The sequence below is a fragment of the Nyctibius grandis genome, chromosome 7, assembly GCF_013368605.1.
Source record: "Nyctibius grandis isolate bNycGra1 chromosome 7, bNycGra1.pri, whole genome shotgun sequence".
NCBI lineage: Eukaryota > Metazoa > Chordata > Aves > Nyctibiiformes > Nyctibiidae > Nyctibius > Nyctibius grandis.
Genome location: NC_090664.1, coordinates 9,721,149 through 9,736,498, shown reverse-complemented (window position 1 = coordinate 9,736,498; position 15,350 = coordinate 9,721,149). Strand labels below are relative to the sequence as shown.

Genomic DNA, 15,350 nt, shown 5'->3' with positions numbered 1-15,350 from the left:
TCTGATTATCACTGTAAATAGCTCATAACATGAGCTTCATAAGCACGTCACCTGTGCCCATCTCCTCTGAGCTTTCTTCCAAGGACAGGGTTTGTTGCTCCACCATGTCATCATTTGCATGAGCACCAGCAATAATTCACATGCCAGAGACAATGTCCCTGATGTCCCATTTCTTAACCTGCTCTCTTTTCCTGTCAAGCTGAATGATCTGGTCCATGGTCCAGCAAAGAGTCTCCTCAGTGTGCTACCGAAAGGACAGCAGCCACTCATCTCTGCTTGTCTGGATCCTACTTGCTCCAGGTCTCCTTGGTGCTACAGGGACAAGGAGATCAGTGAGTTGTGGGCCAGTTGGAGCTTGTTGGCCCTGTAGTACCAAGGAGACTTGGCAGCTGCCTGTCCTGACCTACAGGCTCTGATCTATCCAACAGGTCTCTGGTGGCAGGAAGGTTTAATGTTTTCATACCAGATTTACTTATTTGAAGATATTTGACATTATGTTGGATTTTGATTTAGAAGAGTGATACAGCATTATGCTGAAATCACAACACAAGCATGATATAACGATTGTAATATACAGTGGAATCACAATATAAACTGATTCCTCATGCCACTCTCTACATGCGCCACTGTCGCAAAGAGGGAGGTTTTGTCCTAATTAGAGAGGTCCCAAGCCATGGTTTGAATAAAAATACAGTCTGGAAATCTTTAGATGGCCTGCATAATGAGGCGTTCTTAGTATTTATTTTCCTAGCAGTTTGCATTCTGTTGCTTAATTTGTAAAAAGGAATATTGTACTTTTTTCCACGTTAAGTCATGGCTCTCATTTTAGCCAGTACTTTTGAAGGACAAATCTTGTACTTCACTGAAATCAAGTCCCGAAAGTTGTCAGGGGGAAGAGGAGAGCCTGCATAAGGTTGGGAGTTATCTGGAGATTCAGAATCAAGGACTCCAGGGTAATTGTGCATGACCTTTCAGATCTGAGATGTCTCTGCATCGAGCAGGCGGCGGCACAGCTCGCTTGAAACATCTCCAGGATCAAGGTCTTTTCTGGCTCCATCAGGAGTTTCAGGTTTAAATGGCAATTAAATCAGATGTACCTTGTGCCACCAGTGTGTGACATGCCAGCTCTGCTGTCCAGGGACAGGGTGGCTTTGTGTGCCACCCTTCATGGTGGGGATTTACACCAGGATGTAAGGCTGTAGCTTAATAAGGGTAGGTGGGGATTTACACCAGGATGTAAGGCTGTGGTTAATAAAATACCATCGCTGATGATTTTTAGGCATTCTGACTGAAGTGAGTTAATTTTCAATTTTCCACGGTAAAAAAGGAGGGGAGAGAGCAGCCTAGATAAGATGTGTATACTACAAACCATAAACACACAAAGCTATACTAACCTTTGAAATACTTGTAAACTGTTTCTGTGGAGAGCAGGGGCAGCCAAACTGTGGAGAGCAGCAGGTGGTGTGCATCCTATTTTCTGTGCCATGGTGCTGGAGCCATCATTTTCCGGACGGTGAAATCTCATAACAAAACAGTCGAATGCCTTTGAGAAGTTGAACACAGCTCAGCAAAGCAGATCTGAACTAACGTGGACTGCCTGCCGGCCAGTAAACAGACAATTGCACTCTGTTGTTTAATTGAACTTTCATGAAACTAGAACATGTTTTGGTAAAATCTGCCATGAAAACGTGTTCTGCTTGGGGATCCTCCATGTAGGGGATCAAGATATTGGCAGGAGTGGGGGTGTCTATCAGGTACACAGATAATGCTTGAGATCAAATTATTATAAAAACAATACCACTACCACATATTATTCAACTTACATTTTTTAGCCAGAAGTCATTTCATTGCTGCTGCTGTTATTGGTAGTGATCTGCTCATACATGGATTAGAGTTGGGGAACATTATTAGGCCACAAAATACTCTCTTGTTTTTTGCAAAACCACCTTGCAGCTGTATCATTCATACATGGTTAGTTTGCACATCTCAGCTACCAGTCATTCTAAATGGGAAAGAGCATCCTACTGGACTATGGGAGGGGATTTTAAAAAAAGGAAGAATGAAAGAATCCTTCTGATTCACATTCTTTCTCAAGAGGCTCATTTCAATGGCTTGACCTGCACGTTACATCATCGTAATCTCTCCTGTTCTTCTTTATGTGCTTCATGAACAATTTTTCATGGAGGAAAGGCTGGATATTCTCAAGAACTCTCTGCTCTTTGAAAATAGTAAGGATTTTCTGATTCCCTGAGGCACTGTGGGCAAGGTTAATAACTTCTGTTTGTTGCTTTGTTCACAGTTATTTCCACTGGGCATTACACTCTCACTCTTATTTCTAATTCTGGGATTTGACCCCAGGCTCGGGAATCAGAGGATTAATACTTACTTTTCCTCTATACGCTGTACAGGCTACAGTGGGGAATCAACTGACTCCCTCATAACTCTCACTGATGAATACTGCAGTGCCAAAGCAGAGAACCTGTTGCTTGGTTTTCAGAGGTCCTTTTGGTTTAGATGACGACATTTAAACACCTGGAAGGCACTGCAGCTATAGATACATTTGAGGAATCTCACTGTGATTCCCTGAGTAGTTCTACCAAAAAATCCCTCTGACTGAATTTTCCTGCTGTCCCACTAATTCACTCTGCTCCTGAAAAACTTTGAACAGTGTTCAAAGTCACTTTTTTTTGGAAGGATTTTTTTCTTTTTTGCTACTTTAATTGCTGAACATAAATCTTGGCTGCTCTGTCAACCTCCAGTTTCTCAAATTAGTAGCATTCTTATTCCTGAACTAGTATTTAAATTTAACTTAGCCCTTTCCACAAGAATCAACCCCTAACAAAGAAATTGACAAAGAAATTGACAATTCAAAGTCTTAAGTGTTTGAATTTCATATGATAAGAGCATGTTCTCAAATATATAAGGCATGTAAAACATGACATGGCATGGTGTCACACAGATCAATACATTGAACAAGCCTGCAGTGTACACTATCATCTGTTTTGGTTGTACTGTCCATAAAAAGAGACAAGGAGAGAATCAAATAGCAGTTTTGCTTTTTTTACAGGAGGAGTGTGTTTTTGCTAAGAGATACATGATTTTTAAAGCTTGTGCTGGGATACTTGGAAATTATAAATATACGGAAAAAGAAGCATTAACGTACTTTAAATCAGTCAAATATTAGAAACAGAAGGACGTTGTGAAAATAAATTAATTCATGTTCCTGGCACACTCAGATAGTGGAATGTCACATAAATGTCAATACAGAAATTAATAAATCTGGAGCTTGAATAATAGAGTTTGTATAGCGTACACTAAGTAAATCTTGGGCCAGCAAACTGAGCAATGCGGATAGAACACAGTATTGCATGCATGTTGATTCAATGAGTCCTTTCATCTTGTGGAATGAACAAGGAAAAGTTCCCATGGAAAAAAACGGTCCATAAACATGCAACTATTTGCAAAGGCAGTCCTAATCTTCTGGAATTTTCTAACTCTTAAAGTCTTTTGGTTTTACAGTGTCAGCATTGCATAGCTGTTTATGTGTGTAGATGTATAATTACCTAGGTTTATTTAAAAAAATCCACATAATTATGATGTGGGTTTATATCATATGCCACATACAGATCTGCAACACAGATCTCTGACAAGAGAACTTACAGTAACGAGCCACAGAATTAAGTTGACATCCACTAGAGAGCATGTTAAATACATTTGGGCATCAGGTTTCTCAGCTGGAGTAATCCTGGAGAAACCATGGGTTCTATTTTAGCAGACTATTGTAGGTACTGCTTCTTTTGCCCTGTCTTTTTCAGCCTGTTGATCTGCTAAGCCCTTTTTCCCTCTCCTTGCTTCTTCATTTGAATCTTCCTAGCATCCTATGTTGACTCAGCTCCTATTCCTCAGAGTATTCCTCAGCTCAGCCGCTGTCTCCTTCCCTAGCCATTCCCAGTCTTTCCTTTCAGCTACTTCTATCATTAACAGTGTTTCCCTACGTCAGATCTAGGCATTTCTCCCTTCCTCTTCTCCTTTTACTTTCCCTCTTCTGTGGGTTATCTGTACCAGTCATCTTAAGAAAAAGTCCTCTTCTCCCTAAGTGCTGCTTCTGTTCATAGTCTATCATCTTTTTCAAATTTTCCAAAATCGTAGCCTCACAGCTCTTCCTGTCTTCCCAGTTCGCAAGTCTAGCCTGTTGAAGCCAACTGGTCACTCCTCCCCTCTCAGCTGTTCCAAGATCTTTATCCATCCTGTGATTCCCATATGCAAAACCCACTACTACCACATCAGTCTCAACTAGCACCTGCTCTCCAGTTCCCGTCTTCCTTCCCTATGCTCCAATTTCTTCTTCCCCTAGGTCCCTTCCCTTTCTCACAGTCTACTGCTTCTTCAATGCCTCTCTCTGTTTTAGGCCATTCCATGGCATGGGCTGTGTGTCAACAGTAGGAAGACAAAAAGTCTTGGACATGTTCAGTACCTTCTATCACAAAATGGTTCCCAAGAGCCAGATATTTCAAAGAGCAGTTTACCTTAAGCAGGCTTGCAATACTAAGATGAAGCGTCCTCAGGATGAACCAAGTACTTGGAAAACTTCATTGTCGTATTTTTTCAGGGTTTCCACTGAACATGTGTGAATGGAGTTTTTTCAGATGTATGTAACCTGGCTAAATGCAGTCAAAAGAGAAGCTAGTTACGGACTTTCTCTGTGAAGGAGTTGCTATTTTCTTTTACACGCAATAAACAATGTATTTATCCTTTACTTTTTCCTTTGAAAAGATATAACTACAATTTTTTAAACAAGGTAATTCTGTTAACTGTTGTTATACCATTGTCCATTGCTACTAAGGTCCATGAAAAGACATTGTACTATGAATGACATCTGAGGTATTAAGTAAAACTATTACATTCACTCTACTTACATCAGGTATACCCACATAAACTACTAAGACTGGATTGCAACTCATATTGAAACCTATCCATTGGAAGGTAAAAGAGTTAAAAGATAATCTGTAGATGATCTTCAAAAGACACACCAAAAAGACCAAGTTATACAGGGCTACGGGTGGATGAAGAGCTCAAAAGTTAATATGGCAGTACTTACTGCACATATGTCGATGGCAAAATGAAAGGATTATCTAAACAGAAGGGAAAGGCCTATTGTAGCCAAAAGGAATGGTATGAATATGAACATGGTTTAGCATGAATCACTGTATTGAAGATGTTCCTTATTAATAATTAAACAAAATTCAGTAACAGTATCATGAAGCTAATTAGCTTAGGCTGCAGTTATTAGCAAGCTATTAGCTGAGATAACAAACAAGTTATCATTTAACAAGTCTATCAGGAAATATAGAATTTTTAATAGGGAGCATGCAGAAGTTACCTTTTAGTTAATCTTACAGAGAAGATAAATTATCAATATTAGCTGCATTTATTTTTAGGCAAAATATGTCAAGATACATAAAAAAATGATGTGAGCTTTGAACTGCTGGCAAATTGTCAGCATAGTCTTAATGCATCTTTGGGATAACGAAGAGTAGAACAAAGACTGATCCAGTAATGTGGGTCTAATTCCCATAAGGCCCGCTGTATAACCTTTATTTTGGCATCTGCAACAAATTAGGAGTAAAAGTGACAAGATTCATGAGATGATAGGTTTTCAAAGGTATCTTTCTTGGTTTCATGTGGGACTTGTACACTTACCTCCCCCTTGTACCTTCGAAAATCTTTCTGTTATCCTTTATCAGTCAAGTCCTATAATTAGGCATCAAAGTATTATTGTTATTGTTATCTGGTGACCTAAAAAATACAATTATTAAGCATATTCCCCTCTTAATTATCCTAAATTTATACTAAGCTGCGGTGTACCACTTAGATACAATCCTCAAGAAGACTGGAGAGATCCCCATCAATTCATGGCAGAAAACCAGTAGTGAGTCTGAGTGGATGGTCCTGCACCCTCCTACACTGTAAATATGTTGTGAGCAAGAAGGTGAAGTAACTATTCCCAATTCTACTAGGAACTTATTTTCTTGTAAGACAAGGAAGGGTGGAGGAATCTCTCCTTTCTCCTGAAAGCTGACACAAAATTCTGCCCTATCACTAGAGACAATACTGGGAAAGGGAGTTAATTTGTCCTTTGCTCACTGTGTGCAGGCTGGGTAGAAACATTATTGGTACAAACTACAATATATCTGTTTTAAAAAAATAGGAGCTCTGCTATTACAGGTTGTATTTACAATCATCGGATTTACTGTTGCTGCAGAGAATCCTAGCAATGGCTCTCTACTGTATCCAAGTACTGTCGTGTGCTTGAAGAATTCAGCCATCCTAAACCACAGTCTTTCACATTAGGTGCTGATCACAGAAATAGTCCAGTGCAGTGTTAATTATTTAGTAGTGGACTGGAACTCTTCATTCCTTCCAGATTTCAATAATTGGATGGTAAGGAGAGACCTTGTTCTCTAGATTGGAGGTGGCCTGAACTCTTCTGCAAATGACAGTATTTAAACTGACAAGGTCAGATTGATCATTTGCAGTACTTCTTCAGATGAAAGATCTAGAAGTAATGAAGACAGATTTGCTTCTCCAAAGTGGATTGAAGCAACTTAACATTTTATCTTTCAGGAAGGCATCAAAACCGTGCTTTGTTATTCTTATTTTAATAACAAGAATGGCTCTAATATGGCCCCTGACTCTGTAAGTGACTGGGAAAACTAAGGGTGATACACTACCTCTGTCACAGCTGATAATAAAACTGACATTGACGTTAATGTCACGAGGATTTTGTTCACTTTCTTTTTAATAGCTTTTTAAAATAAAATTGTAAACTTTAAAATTGGAAGATGGTGTTAAATATACAATTTTTGTAATCCAGGCTTTCCACAAACCTTTAGGTAAATGGAAACACCAGGCCCTATCTCTAAAAATATCCAGTAGTATCATTTCACAAGAAAAAATGACCAAGAAAACTAGAATGCTGTTGTCTGCATACAATTACAATTTCACACATGCTTTACAATTAAATAGTTATGAAATCCTGATCTACTTTGATTTCTGAAAGATATTTTGCCATGTTGCACCATCATTTCCATAACTTCCTGCCTGAACTGCTAAACATACATTTCTGGTTTGCTTTTTCTGTGAATAATAATTTCAAAATGATTATTCCACTTTCTCTCACATTTTCTCACTCTTAATCTGTATCCTTCTCTCCTTTTATCATTCTTCTGCATTATAACCAAAGTTAACATCACTACTTACACAAAGCATGTCCAAAACCAGAGGTAGTGTATAAAGGAAATGTGACAGATAAACACATAGTTTAGTACCGAAATACTAGCTTGAGCTGAATAAATATGCTGAAATATAATCCATGTTGTCTGATTAAAATCTGGCTATGAAAATATTGATTCCTAGTTCGTTACACGAATTTCATTATGCAAACATCATTCTTTGGTCTCAGTTAACAAACATCTAACAAGCCATTGCTTTACTTGCTGTGTTTTACCTACCTATATTAACAACACAAAAAAAGTACTAACACAAAATATAATCGCCCTGAACAAAAAATCCTCCAAGCCAACTAATCAACAAGAACAGAAAAAAATCCCTCCAAGCTCCTCCAAAAACTCTTCTATGCACTCAGCCAAAGAAACTCTTCTGAATCATATCACTTCCCTCTGAAATCAGATTTCCGCAATTCCTAGTACGTTAATAAAACATTAAATCTTTTTTTCCCCCTCAAAGTTCTGTGACTAAAAGTAATTTATCAGCTTCCCCAAAGTAATGTTCTTTTCCCATTAGCGCTATTTTGCCATGGTGACCCAGATTCAGAGGGCTAGACTTATCAAAAGAATGACTTATTAGTATTTAAATATCTTATGTAAAATATAAGACATGAAGGATAGTTTATAAGACAATGAAAAGGATGTTAAAAAATAGCAATATACTGCCTATGATTTTAATCTTATTTTTTCTCCAAGATAATTAGTTCCAGTTATAATTTGTTCCTCAAGTCTCTCTTCACTTGCAGACTTTAAGAACGCTGTTTTAAAGGAAAGGCGTGGTAAGCTCACATGTTCTAATGTGAGTCATATTTCAAAATATTTCCTTCAATCTTTAGGCATTTTAAGGAGATCACAGCAAGCTGTTACAGTGCTGCTGCACTTTACATCTTTGGGAAATCTTATGTGCAGTACAGAATATGGGAAGTTGACAGAGAGCTTAAGAGTCCCGTAATAACTTTCGAGTGTGGTTAGCCAACCACATAAATCAGTGGTTCAGCTACATTAATGTGGGATTTAACATTATTTGTACAATCACACAAAAAATATACATAATTAAAAAGCGTACTTTGTTTTTTGATTGTTCAATGTGCCTTTCATGGCTGGATGACGTACATTCTCAAAAAGGAGACTACAGGTTAACAACATTTTGTTTGTAATTAAAGCACCTCTCTTATTTGCTACATACTTCTGTGATGAGTGTGAAACCAGTACCAGGCCTCAAAAATGCAGTACCGGGATGCTGAAGGCACGGAAAACTGGTGGTGCTGCAGCTGTCCCAAAGCTACATTATCACAAGACTCCAGGAGCTGGGCACTTAGGAAACTACCAACTAGAATCATAGAATGGTTTGGGTTGGAAGGGACCTTAAAGATCATCTAGTTCCAGCCCCCCTGCCATGGGCAGGGACACCTTCCTCTAGACCAGGCTGCTCAAAGCCTCATCCAGTCTGGCCTTAAACACTGCCAGGGAGGGGGTATCCAGAGCTTCTCTGGGCAACCTGTTCCAGTGTCTCACCATGCTCACAGTAAAGAATTTCCTCCTAACATCTAATCTCAATCTACCCTCTCTCAGTTTAAAACCATTCCCCCTTGTCCTATCACTCCATGCCCTTGTAAAAAGTCCCTCTCCTGCTTTCCTGTAGGCCCCCTTCAGGTACTGCAAGGCTGCTGCAAGGTCTCCCTGGAGCCTTCTCGTCTCCAGACTGAAGAGCCCTAACTCTCTCAGCCTGTCTTCATAGGAGAGGTGCTCCAGCCCTCTGATCATCTTCGTGGCCCTCCTCTGGACTCGCTCCAACAGCTCCATGTCCTTCTTATGTTGGGGGCCCCAGAGCTGGACGCAGTACTCCAGGTGGGGTCTCACGAGAGCGGAGTACACTAGCCTCAAACTAATCGATCTAGTCTAGACCAACAGACTAAACTCTGTTAAAATACAACAGCGAGCAAAAAGACGAGCAGAGCCATCGACGGCCCTGGGCAATCCCCCCCAACCCGCCCTACGCAGCCCCGCTGCCGCCACAGCCACCACCTCCCCCTCAGCGCCTCCTCCCGCCGCGCTCGAGCCCGCCCCCTGCCGGCCCCGCCCACCCCTCCTCCCTCCCAAGGCCCGAGGTGACGGGCAATGGGGGGGCACTTTGCACCCCAGCGGCTTTACGCATGCGCAGGGAGCTACCCTACCCCCTTGTCACACACCCACCGCCCCGCTCCGGTTCCCGGCAGGGCAGGGGCGGGCGAAAGGAGGGCGACGCGGCTCCGCGGGCAGGGCCAGGCCAGCGCGGCCGCGGGAGGGAGTATATCAGCTGACCGCATCCCGTGACGGCCCCAGGCTTGACGGCGACTGCGTCGAGAGGGCGGTCTTGCTGCGGGAGCTAAGATGGCGGCCTCCAGCGCCAGACTCTGAGGGAGTTGAGGAGGTGTAGCGGCTGCTGCCTGGCCAGGTGGAGGGTGAGGGGCGAGGGCTCCCTCAGTGCCCCTTCACCCTTATCTCCGGCAGCGGCGGGAAGCGCGGTGCTGGTGGGGGCAGGTCCGGGCAGCGCAGGCTCCCCGGCCAGGTAAATCCCAGCGGCGGGGGAGGTGAGGTGGCGGCGGTGGCCCCCGCTTGCCTCCAGAGCCCCGGCCGGCGCCGTTAGGCACTGAGGTACTGCCCGAGGCCGAGTGGGTGGGGGGCGCGCCCGGCCGTGGGGGCCGTGAGGGAGCGGGGCAGGTCTGGAGGCAGCGCGCTCTGCCGCCTGCGGGCGGGTGCTTCCGCCGGCAGAGCCCCCCCGCTCCTTGCCCGGGCCGCGGAGGGGTGAGAGGCGGGCGTCGGGGGGCGCCCGTGGCCTGGGGCGGTGAGCGCCTGAGCCCCAGGTGCGGTACCTGTTATATTACAAGCCACTCTCAAGCCCTTCGCTTCCTGTGTCTGCCAGCAGAGGAGAGGCTGGGCTTTTCTCTAGCCTCAGCTTGCCTGGTGCTTCACTGAACGTGCCCTGCACCTGATGCAGCTTTTGTAGCCGCGGGGCAGAGTCAGTCGTCTTTCCTAGATGAGTACTAGTGTGTCCATTAAGAAAAGATACGTTATTTCTCTCCTCCTGGCCTCAGATCAAAGCATACCCATCATGAGATGCTTTGGGAAATAATTTATGAAGTGTGGGAGAGACGAGGAGGAGACTTGCTCTCACAGAAATGAGATTTTATTTCTTTTTTGAGTGGTAATGGTATGCTTGAAGAGCATGAGTGGAACTAAATGCATCTTTCAGAAAATCTACCCTTAATGTGCTTATTTTTCCAAGAGTGTTTAAATTTCTCCCATGGATGCTTTTCACTTGCTTTATGTTTTCTGAAAGTCAAAACAAGTAGGCATACTAAATGTTTTTCTGTCTGCAGTGAGCTGCCAACAGTCTTTGAGATAGATTTCCCTGTCAGGTGATGTGGAGCTTGCACCTTAACAGCCATGTCTCTACTGAGGGCCAAGCTCTGGTCTGTAAAAATGTTGTCTTAGTGCTTCAGTTTGGGGGGAGGTGGGGGCAGAGGGGGTGGTGTGTGTGTCTGTTTTCAGCTCAGTGCTCTCAAGCTGAGGGAATGTTTGAGCATGCTGTTTGGAGGGGAAGCATAGGCATATAAGTTTATTTGGAGTCTTCCTGTTGATGCACTTACTCTGTGCTCTGTGGCTGTTTTTAAAGTTAATGAAATCTGAAATGTATTTTCCCTTTTTCTCTTGTGTTCTTTCACAAATAAGATCTATGGCAGTGAGTCTGAGAAGATGAAGTTGACTAGATAGCTGCTTTGTTTCCTGTTGCTTAGCACTAATCAAATAATACTGTATTTCAGATTTTTTTTTATGTTTTAGAACGTAAGTTCTTTGAAGTCAAAGCTTTTTCTTCTTGATAATTAGAAGATTGTCTACATAGGCTACTTGCATGTAGTGAGATAAGGAGGAAGGCTGTTGAAGGGACTGATAGTGACTCAAGTTTCATCTTTGAATTGAGTTAGGAAGATGCTGTTCAAATAGTCTGCCATGGCTTGGTTCAAAATAACAGGACCAGTATTATATATGTAAAAACCATGCTTGGCTCTAGCTTGCTTCAGTTTATAAATATGCATCTTGGTCTAATTCCTGCCTGCTATAGGCAACCAAGTGCCAGAACACTTAATGGAAAGGAGTCAGTACTTTCTGGTTATTACTGACAGGTTTTTTTTTTCCACTTGCAACAAATTTCTAAGTGGAGAGTCAGAGCTGCGTACGTGTCCCTGTGTAGTATAGACTTTCCAGGAACTTCACCTTGTATTTTAGCCTTGTTGGAATAAATTTCTAAAAAGACTTATTTCATATGTATTGCTCGCTCCTCTGGGTGTCATGTGGTATTTTTCATAGTTTCCAAACATGTATTTGTCCTGAAGGACTGAATCACTGTGTATTTCCAAATTTAAAGCGGTATGCTGGGGATTGGTCTTAAGGGTAAGATCTGTGTTTCAAACTGAGCAGGTGACTTTTAACTTGTGTTTGAAGCTTGGTGAATGAAGCTTACTGACCTAATAAGATAATTCTTCAGCTGGCATTCAACTGTATCTTGAAGTGTTAACCTTTAACTGCTTAACCTCTCAATTTGCTTCCAAAAAACTATTCTTATGTCAAAAAAAACCTTAAAAATTCTCCTACCTCACTAATAAAACTTAAAATAGAACAATATTCTGAAGAAATATGACAAGATGGCTAAACTGTGACTGAAAGGAGCACTTTTTCTTCCCCCTCCCATTGGTGAATAAACCCTTTTGTTTGGTACTCACCTGTCTAGCTGGTGAATCAGATTGGTTCCTTGGTACAGCAGAAGGCTAATGTAGATGGAAAAGAAAAAAAAATGTGAAAGGTTCTGATTATCCTCAGCCCTGGTCCTCAGTGAGGGAATGGGAGCAGTCAGCTGGAGGATGGACACTAATGTCGTCACCATCATTTCTGGTAGCAGTAAGGTTGAAATTCTCAGCCTGTTTCATCCTGGACTGCTGAAGGTGGCGATGCTGGTATCACTGAGGCAGGCTGCACTCATCCTCTTTTAAGGATCTGGCGTGTCGCATCTCTTTCTCCCCTTACAAAAAGGGCTGTAAGTTCCTGCACAACAGATTAAGAAATCTCAGTTTCCACAGCTAATTAGCCTGTAGTATTTAAAGAGCAGAGTACTCTTCAGGGAAGAGGAAAAAGTGTAGTGTTTGTTAAAAAGAATCTGTCTGAAGGCAAAACGCTGCCAGTTAGTGCACACAACAGTGAAGGAGGCAGATGGAACCTAGACAGCTAAAACACTTCAGTGCAGGAAAAACTCATTTATTTAAATAATTCTTTCAAAGATACTGATGTGTAGATGACTGGAAATCAGGTTCCAGACCTTTAAGCTAAATGGTAGGGTATGTAGAACCACAGATTAACAGAACCTTGGGGTTTTTTCAGTGCCTTGCTCTCATTTCTTTCCAGTTGGTCTCTGTTTTTATCCTCTTGGTATGTCTTCTCTCTTAGGAAAGTCACACTTGAGCTTGATGTGAGCATCTGTCCCTGTGTAGTATAGACTTCTCAGGAACTTCGCCTTGTATTTTAGCCTTGCTAGAATCAATTTTTCAAAAGAATTCTCAGTTTCTTATCAGCATTTCTCTTTTCCTCCCCCAAGTGGAATAGAATAATCCTGTTTTGGGCTCTGAAGTGCTACCTTAGCATTGGTTAAACCTTCACTTAAAGATATGCAGCTTTGTAATAGTAGAGGAATAATATGATTAGGAAAAAAGTCAGTCTGAATTCTGCACTAAACTTTGAACCCATGTCCAAACTTCTGACTTTATTTAAACTGAGGGATACTTATGTGTAATCACAGCTATGCCTATTGCTTTGATGCCTGCAAGGTCACAGCTTTGTTTCTAACTCTTCAAGTGTTAGTTTGAGACTGAATTGTCTCTCTTTCCTGAAATAGATTCTGTTTTCCCAGACAGTAGTTTTGTCTGAAGAATGTGAAGTCGTGGAAAAGTGGAAAGTGTACTCAAGTTGAACACAGTGTGTGTAACATACCTGTTCATGTAGCTTAAACTCTGAAGCAGGGGGAGTCCTGGCAGAAGTTCAGGCCCTTCAGTTTTAGGGGTTACTATTTCTGGTACATGCTGTACACGAAAATGTTTTCAACTCTACCCCCAAAAGCTCTTTCACTGCTACTTACAGTACTACAAGAACCAAATAGGAAAGTATTTCTGAACTTCTGTCTTGTGAAAAAGCTAATTAAAATATCCAGGTATTGGGGGAGTGCTTTAGTTAAGCTCCCCAAAGAAGTTGCAAGTTATGGACAATGTCTTGCCTGCAGGAACCTCAATATTTGACTATACTTTGCATTCAGCATGCTTGCTCTCTCAACCAGGTGAAACATGTTTATAAACTGCTGCTTTCAAAGTACTTGTTCCCTCTGCTCCAGTAGAAATAGAACAACTGACCGAGGTGTTTCTACAGTATTAAACCTTTGAGAGCCATGAGTATGGGATATCCAATAGCTGTGCCACAATATGTTCAAAATAACCTTTGAAGTTGTGATTTTCCTATTATCAGGTACCCCAGGACACTAAGATGATCATTAAAATTGGGGCCTTATTGTCCTGGATGCTTTTATGAGTGAAATAAAAATTTAACTCTGTTTTTGTGTCAAGTCAGTCAACTTTTTAAAGGTATCTTGAATACAGGAGGAAGAGGTAACGGTGACAATAATAAGAATGTTCATTATTTGAGAAATCAATATGATATGACTAAGCAGGCTACTCTAGCTTACACTGGCAATATGGCTAAACTTGATTAATAATAAAACCTGATGTGTTCTGCAAAGTCAGTGGTTATATTATCTCAGGTACTAAAATTACAATGTATCACATTGTAGATAGCATAGTAAGAGTGGTGCCACACTGGTTCTACAAGAATGAGTGAAGGAAGGTAACTTTTTTGTTTCTTCTAAAATGTCTTTGGCATGAACTATTTTTTTTTCCCATCTTGCTCTTACTGTGGAACCAAAGATAACTGGAAAATGATTGCTGGACTTCAACATAGCAGCTCAGAACACTAGGGTATTGTTAGCCTTGTTCTCTGTTAAACTGCAGGAAAATGTGTACAAGAATTAATTGTTACGAGATTTTGGGATATATTGCTTCTGTGCTAGTCTTCTCTAGTGGGAGAGATAGTTACAGTCACTGTCCAGAAACACTGTGAGTAAAACATCAAAGCTTAATGATTTTAATAGTTTTAATCTAAACAAAAAAGCAGTCTAGTGAATTTGTCACTTCCACTGCATGTACAATACTTTATGTATCAGTGTGCTGCATCTAGTTAGATGCTGGTGTTAAAGGAAGCTGCTGGTGGCTCATAAATGAGTGTTTTTCAGTTCCGTATTATTAAGACTAGATGTTGGCAAGTGTGAAAACATCTTGCCTTAAGTGCTCCAGAGCAGGTGGTATTCAGGTCTGTCAGACTTAGAGCTAGTGAGAGGAGTCTGATGTTGGTGACACTGGAATTACAGATAAATAGATCTTATAATCCCATACTTAGTGGAGCTAGTCTTGTTATAAGCCTTTTATTTTTACTAATACATTAGTCAATATCAAGAAAACGGCTTAAAATGGGAGGTATGAAGATTGAGCATCTCGCACTTTGTTCTGAAAGATAGCTTTAAAACACAAAATTATCAGATCAAAAGTGTGCTACTATACAGTAATATCTGTGTAGTTTGGACAGAATCGCAGAATGAATCAGGCTGGAAGAGACCTCTGGGATCATCAAGTCCAACCATTGCCCTGACACCATCATGTCAACTAGACCATGGTACTAAGTGCCATGTCCAGTCTTTTCTTAAACACAGCCAGAGATGGTGACTCCACCACCTCCCAGGACAGCCCATTCCAATGTCTAATAACCCTTTCTGAAAATAAATTCTTCCTAATGTCCAACCTGAACCTCCCCTGGCGAAGCCTGAGTCTATGTCCTCTTGTCCTATCACTAGTTGCCCGGGAGAAGAGGCCGACTCCCACTTCACTACAACCTCCCTTCAGGTAGTTGTAGACTGCAATAAGGTCACCTCTGAGCCTC

General features: G+C 41.6%; 1 protein-coding gene and 1 long non-coding RNA gene across 6 annotated transcripts in view; one reads left to right on the top strand and one right to left on the bottom strand.

The window, feature by feature from the left end:
- Positions 1 to 1,400: 1,400 nt before the first annotated feature.
- LOC137665984 (uncharacterized) lies at positions 1,401 to 9,578 on the bottom strand. Of its 2 annotated transcripts, none has more exons than XR_011048575.1 (4): positions 9,461 to 9,578; positions 5,701 to 5,751; positions 4,527 to 4,661; positions 1,401 to 1,597 (listed from the first exon to the last, which is right to left on the bottom strand). It is a non-coding gene; the product is annotated as an uncharacterized lncRNA (long non-coding RNA). The 2 variants fall into 2 exon arrangements; XR_011048574.1 differs by having other exon boundaries at positions 1,401 to 1,543.
- DNAJC13 (DnaJ heat shock protein family (Hsp40) member C13) overlaps positions 9,498 to 15,350 on the top strand; it is a 59,549-nt gene continuing 53,696 nt past the window's right edge. For 3 of the 4 annotated variants that reach the window (XM_068405521.1, XM_068405520.1, XM_068405518.1), the window contains exon 1: positions 9,498 to 9,834. The gene's annotated coding sequence lies outside the window, so the exon portion shown is untranslated. Of the gene's footprint in view, positions 9,921 to 15,350 lie in introns of all 4 variants that reach the window. The other variant, XM_068405519.1, reaches the window with a different exon arrangement.